General features: G+C 50.5%; 3 long non-coding RNA genes across 4 annotated transcripts in view; 2 read left to right on the top strand and 1 right to left on the bottom strand.

The window, feature by feature from the left end:
- Positions 1-488: 488 nt before the first annotated feature.
- On the top strand, positions 489-3,372 carry LOC144370041 (uncharacterized). The gene is made up of 2 exons (XR_013429965.1): positions 489-770; positions 882-3,372. It is a non-coding gene; the product is annotated as an uncharacterized LOC144370041 (long non-coding RNA).
- Positions 3,087-4,947, bottom strand: LOC144370040 (uncharacterized). The gene is made up of 2 exons (XR_013429964.1): positions 4,178-4,947; positions 3,087-3,487 (listed from the first exon to the last, which is right to left on the bottom strand). It is a non-coding gene; the product is annotated as an uncharacterized LOC144370040 (long non-coding RNA).
- Positions 4,191-6,678, top strand: part of LOC144370039 (uncharacterized) — a 25,998-nt gene continuing 23,510 nt past the window's right edge. For both annotated transcript variants that reach the window (XR_013429962.1, XR_013429961.1), the window contains exon 1: positions 4,191-4,334. This is a non-coding gene — a long non-coding RNA (uncharacterized LOC144370039). The remainder of the gene's footprint in view (positions 4,335-6,678) is intronic.

The raw sequence follows: 6,678 nt of genomic DNA, 5'->3' as shown, positions 1-6,678 counted from the left end.
CCACGAGGAATGGAGCAGGATGCTCCACACCCCCACAGGAGACCCCTGGGGCCCCCCAGTTGAGGGGTGCCTGAGTGTGGGCAATGTTCTGAATATGAGGGGGCCCTGCTGGCCTCAGTTGTGGCCCACATTGTCCAAGGGTGGACAGCCCTGGCACATAGAGTTGTCCAGGGTAAGCGGACAGCACCAGAGGGTTAGCCTGGGAGATGGGTGCAGTCACCCGTGGTGCCAGAGGCGGCTCCCAAAACGGCTGGTGTGTTGGCACAGGGGCAGCTGGAAGAAAGGGCAGGCCCCTGAACGCAGACATGTGGGCACCAGGATTGAAGTTCATGCCTGGTCTCTGGAATGCAGATGCTGTGGAGGCAAAGAAAGGGGAGAATGGAGGAGGGGGAATGGCAGCAGGATTCAGGCCCCCAGTTTCTTACTCAGTGGGAATCTGAGGACAAATGCTCACAGCTCAGGGCCCTGTTGGCAGGGATATTGTGCAGTTTGCAATTGTCCCTGAGTGAATTTCATGCTGTGTTCCCTTTGTCATAGTTCTACCCTGAGAAAACTGGTTCCCAGTACACCAGGGCTCCCTGAAGGCTGTCAGTGGACTGTGGCACCTCAGCTTTCCCTGCCTCTGAGAGGTCCCTTGTGCATCCTTGGCAGACAATCCATTGGCCTCCTAGGTGACTCCCTAGAAATGGATCAATGTGACTCTGCTCAGTGGCACCATGCCCCTCCCATGCTCGCCAACAGGAAAGGGATCTTCTCGAGGGCAGATGCAGGTACTCCAGGGTCGTTTGTGAAGGTGACGGGTTCTAAAGATTATTGCCCCACCACCTCCTCAGCCTTCCATTTGCTAATACTCCTTGTGTACCCCTCCACTTCTTTCCTAGGCTTCCACAAACAAACAAGAAACACCTGATTAAGATCTCTGCCTAGCTAGAGGCTGAGGAATCCTGAAGTTCACCCCGCCCAGCATGTGGGTGCCTCTCCCAGCACTTCCCACAGCAAACACTGTGGGGGGACAGATTCTGGCCAGCTGTGTCCCCAGTGTTCACTGGTTCCTGCTAGGACACAGGGAAGAGGTCTATGTGATAGACACTGAGCTCCCCAAATCCTCTCCTGGAATGACCAGCAACAGCTTCTGAGGATCATGGGAGGTGGTGGGATTATGAGCAGTGCGGCTCTTCAGAGATTTTCACGGCCACTGTCATGTTTTTATTGGGCCTGGGAATTGGAGTCATTCTGAGGTCCTTTTCCTTTGAGCTCCCAATAAATGGAAGGAAAGTGTCACAGAGGATCAGGCCTGTGCCAGCTGCTACCTGTGGCAAGGTTGTTTGGAGCACATCCCTGTCCACCAGGACGTTCTGCAGAGTGTAGTCAAGGGATGGGAGGTGCACCACACTTCAACACTTGCACATATTAATCAGGACACCTGCCTAAGTTCCAATGACAATACGTGTGGGGACCCTTCCTAACTGTGTGCCACTCTCCTTCCTGTCTTCATGAGAACCCAGTCATCTTCAAACCTGATCCTGGAAAATGAACACCCCACATGTGCTCCCTTTTCATGGAGTACCAACCAAACCAGGAAGATAAGCAAAGTCTTCCTGTTGATTTCAAAACAAGGAGCTGAGCCTACACTCAGAGATAACCATTCAGAAGACCCCCCAGAGGCCCAAATCTATGTTGGTTGAGGTTTCCTGGGTGCCCTGCCCTTCAAGAATCAAGGACACCAACTGTCTGAATGGAAGGAGAAGTTTTCCTGGGCAGGAAGTTGGCAAGGTGGCCTGGGCTGTGGCAGTTGGAGAAACCTGCAGCCTCACCCACAGAGAGTATATCACACTGCGACTGTGGTCATTTATGAGACCCACTGGGCAGTTTTCTAGCTGTGAACACTCCTCACCACTGCCCAGTTATGATCTGAGACTCTCGGTCAATCCCCTCAGAATGACATCCCAGGCAGCTTCCCTGTGTCTTAGGAATGGGCACAGGGCTCAGCATCTTGACTCCTGGGAGCCCTAACTGACCACCACTGTGACACCATCTGGGACTGCCTAAAAAACCATGCAGTGACCTGTGTCCATTGTATAAGGAATCAAGCCCTTGGCCTCTCTCCCTTCTGCTGACCCAATGTATTTCCCCTGAGTAGCCTGGACCTGGGTCTTAGGAGCCCGCCTCCCCATGAGCAGTATCAGTCTTCCTGGGGCTTCCTGGGCCATGTCAAGTGCATCCTCTAAGGCTCTTTCCTTCCCTTACTTCTGCTCAGTGAGTTGACCTCAGGGGAAGTACTCCATTCTAACTCCCAAGGGTTTGGGAGGTGACTGCTCCTCAGATAACAAGCCCCTGACCCTCCAGGCTCACCTCCTTCCAAAGGTCAGGACACTGGACACAGTGTCTCACAGTCTCCACAGTGGGAAAAGTCAGTACAGGATCCAGAGAGTGACCTGTCTGTAACAGATTCTCAGGGTCCAACTGAGCCAAGCTGGGCAAAGTTTAAATGTAAACCCCAGTGGAATGTTGGACCCAGACATTCTGCAGGGGGAGGGGCCAAGGGCAGCTGGCCTGGCGGGGGCTGGGCAGACATTCCATCAAGAGCTCTGACAGGTATAGAAGAACCTCCAGTTGCCTTTAGGCAATTCAATGGTGACACAAGTGGTGTGTGCCTCTGGGTCATTTTGAAGTAGTTTCTCAAATGCACAGCAGAGTGGTGAGAGCTATGGCTCTCATGAGCCACACAGTCATGGGTCTGAACGGCCCCTACTCTAAACTGAAGGGTATGGATTGCATTTTATGTATAAAGTGTTTTTTTTTAAATCCCATTCCCAGTCTGTAAAACAGACTCTTGGGTGTTTCAGAAATATTCAACACCTTATTAGAAGTCTTTTCAATGAATGGGGGAGGAGGCAATCCATGATATTCAGGCACTAAGAACAAGCTTCTTTCACTTTTTCTGTAGTTATTCCCCACATCGATGTCATTGATGAAGTAGCTCGTGGAGCTTTTCTTTTAAAGTAGTGATATAAATTATGCAGTGTAGAAAAACTGTCTTTTTATTCCACAGTTGTTTTAGTTGTTTCATATAATGACTGATGGAGTTCAGATTCTCAAAGCAAGCTTTATTTGCTAGACCAAGGTCGAATTCAGGGGCCTTGCATACTCTTGGTCAGTGCTTTGCCACTGAGCTTCAGTGTTACCCCATCAGTCTTGCACTGCTTCAAACTGCTCATATAATACCACTGGACAAATGCAATTTGTGCAAAGTGGCCATGGGAAGGAGCATTGAAATCCTTTTGTCCTACCATCTGACCTTTATTCTTGTAAAGTCCTGAACTCATATTGATTGCCGAAGGGAAAAAAAAATAAAAACACTGTGAACATGGATGTCCTTGTCATCAGGAACATTGGCAGAATGGCTGAAGGCCCTGTCCGCCTACTGTAAAGGTTTTCCGTCCTAGGACCTTGGCAGCATCACACGTGACATGTCTTCCACATTATCCTTTGGAAAGAAATGATACGAATTACCTAAATTTCCAGAGTATCAAAGGATTGTTTTTGTTTGTTGTTTTGGGATAAAGCATTTCAGGGTCAATGGGATCCAAGTATACATTTGAAACCTTCAGGCTAAAAATATGCCATGGCGTAGAAAAGGAAGAGGATACATTTGGTGTGTACCCAAATTGGTCGACATTGCCAAATCTTCATCAAACATAGGAGTAAAACTGTCAAAGAGAACATGTGGGCATCTGTATATAGTGGGAGGGCTATCCGTATGCAATAATGTGCTCAGTAGGCAAAATCAAGGAATGGGGTTTTCAGAGTGTTACCCAGACCTATAATTCTTTAATGGAACCTGCAGCTGGACTAGGAGGAAAGCACACACTGATGTCTGGACGAGTGAACAGGAACCAAAGGGAGTTAGTGGGAAGGGGGTGAAAACACTGGGCCCAAATGGGGAGCCAGTGCTTCAGGGTAGAGAGCTCCCAAGGGCTGCACAGGGCGGTGTCTAAGTCATAGCAGTGAAAATCACTTCGTCATTAAAGACGCTCAGGCTGAAAGAAGGGCCAGCCCAGAGGCTCTGGAGGAGGAGCCGCTTTGCTGGAGACACCTGGCAGGCTTCCCGACCCACCTCATCCTCCTGCAGGGCGCCCCCAGGTCCCTCCTGCACCCCTCGCGCATGCGCACGTACTTGGCTGGAAGCGCATGCTCTCTGGTCGCCCTCCAACTGCTCCAGCGTCCGTTGGGGCTGCAGCGGGGCAAGGCGCAGGCGCGAGCGCGGTTGGCGGGCTCCCAACGGCCGGCAGGGCTCCCGAGGCGGCGTCCAGACTCAGTCCCAGAGGCCCGAGGTACCGGACCCGCGAGCCTCTCCCGTCCCCAAGGTGTCCCTTCCTGGTCCTCTGGCCCCTGTGCCTCGCCGGGCAGCGCCGTCCTGGCCTCCCCTGGACGTGGGCCGCCCGCACCAGGCCCGGAAGTGAGGGGCCGTTGGCCAGTGCGGCCCCCACATTGGGGCGCCGTCCCTCCGTGACCCTTGCAGCCTGTGTGGGGCCCGGGCTCCGGGGCACCTGTGCGGTGCCTGAGAAGCGCGGTCCTGGTCAGCAGGTCCGCGGCTCCTGTCGGTGTCAGAGGAAGTGGTGAAGGTCGTCTCCTTGTCGCTGTGAAAGCTCTGAATGTTGGGGACACCGTCAGCTGGCATCAGGGTTGTTAGGCTGAAGGACGCGCGTTTCCCGTGACGTTAGCGACTTTGCAGAAGGGAACACACTGAGCGGAGTGTGCTGGGTCCCCTGTGGTCACACCGTGATTGACGGCCCTCGTAGGTGGGCTGTTGGGGGACAGAGCACTTGAATGATGACGGGAGAACGGTGTGACCCCAAGTCGTGTGCAATAAAGAGACTCCTGTTGTATTATTAATGTGTGGTGCTCGTGTATTGCGCAGTGACACTGACGATGTGCTCTCAGCGTGGTGGGGGGCTGTTGGGGGCTCCTTGAGGCTCTTTCTGGGTGCCCGAAATTTTCCTTCCGTCTTGATGGGCAGGAGGATCACAGGGCGATTATTTGGGTGAGAAAATGAGGCCTGTGCTGGTCCTGGAGGGTTGGTAGAGTACAGAGGGCTGGGGTGTTCCCCTGTTCCTTTGGTGGGTGGTGGGGTCCCTAATGTGTTGCTGTGCATTCCTCATTTGGACCTTGTTCTGTTTAGGACTGACTGAGGGGAATGTGGTGTGTGTTCAGAAGTGTGGGTGGTGGTGTCTGGGGCTTTGTAATTGGAGAATTTGTCCTAAGGCAGAAGTGGAGCAGCAAAGAGAACAAGCAAACCTCACTTCATAATTATGAGCTGCTGATCTGATTTTGAGGAGGTATAATGCCGGGGGAAAAAAAAAAAAAAGCAGAGTTCTCTGAGAATTTCACAGGCATAGGATGAATTCTATGAAGTTGTGAGTGAGTCTGGAGTCTCTTCAGGATCCAGAGGGGGGTTTTACCCAGGCAAGAAGGATCCAAGTTGGTTTGCCCTGTACCTTTATAGCCATAGAGAAAGCTGATGGTGTGAGGTACCTTCCATCTAGGTTGTAGCTGTTTTGATGGCTCCACCTCCTTCCAGGTCTTCCCTAGAATCTGGTCTCCTGGTTTTCCTTTCTTGGGGGTTTCTGGGATTTACTGGGCATGGCCAAAAGACATTTTCTTATTTCTGGAGTGTGGCGTGAACTCATCCCAGATCAATCAGGTACCACAGAAGCTGACTCACTTCTGAGTCTAGGACTGTATTTGCTGACAGAAAGAGCATGCCATATGACATCTCATATTGACATAGCATCAGATTAACCTTCACAGTATTTCCAGCTCTCATAAGGGCAACTGGTTATTTTGGTGTTGGTGAGAATTGTTCTTTCTTATTCATATTGCACAAGAAATAAGAATATAATTAAACAATATCATTCTCTTCCTTTCTCTTCCTGCTTCCTCCCTATAGTCCCTTTCATCAAATCTACTTATGTTCCTTCAATTTTCATGAGCCGCCACCTCTATTTATCTTTTTCTTCTATAGATTTCACATATGAGAGAAAACATCCAACTGTTGATGTTCTCATTTTAGAAGATATTGCTTAACTTAAGGGACTCCAGTTCCATTCATTTTCCTTCAAATTGACATAATTTAATTTTACTTTACACTGAATAAGTCTCTATTATATGTTTATGTATAGACACACACACACATACACACACATATTGTGGGGACAAGTGCTTGGAGTACTGCATACATGGCTTACATTAAGGGCACCAGTGTGGCAAATCACTCCCCTTGTGCTGGGCACGTGAGCGGCAAACTGCTTACCCCATAGGCACAGGGGCTGAGAGTGAGGCCACGTGTTGCAGTCCCAGCGCTTGCTCCATGGCTTCCTCCTTGATTGGTTGTTGCAGGGTCAATTGGCCAGAAACTGTATTGGTGGCCGCCTATAATCTGCTTAGCTACAGCCCAAGTATATATACTCGGTAACTACGTAATCAAATGAGACCTGCTTCTAGCTTGGTCTCTGGAGGTCTTGGTTCGAGACTCCACAGCCACACTGGACAAGAGAGAGCCATGCAATACATATCACTTTTTCTTACTCCATTTTTTGATGGGCCTAGGTTTCATATTTGGATATAGTGAATTGTGCTGCTCCAAAGGTGGGTGTGCATGTATCACTGTAGCTTGAT

This window comes from Ictidomys tridecemlineatus, chromosome 13, assembly GCF_052094955.1.
Source record: "Ictidomys tridecemlineatus isolate mIctTri1 chromosome 13, mIctTri1.hap1, whole genome shotgun sequence".
In the NCBI taxonomy this organism is placed as follows: Eukaryota; Metazoa; Chordata; class Mammalia; order Rodentia; family Sciuridae; genus Ictidomys; species Ictidomys tridecemlineatus.
Note: the sequence above shows the minus strand (reverse complement) of the source record. Positions and strands in the feature narration are given on the sequence as shown.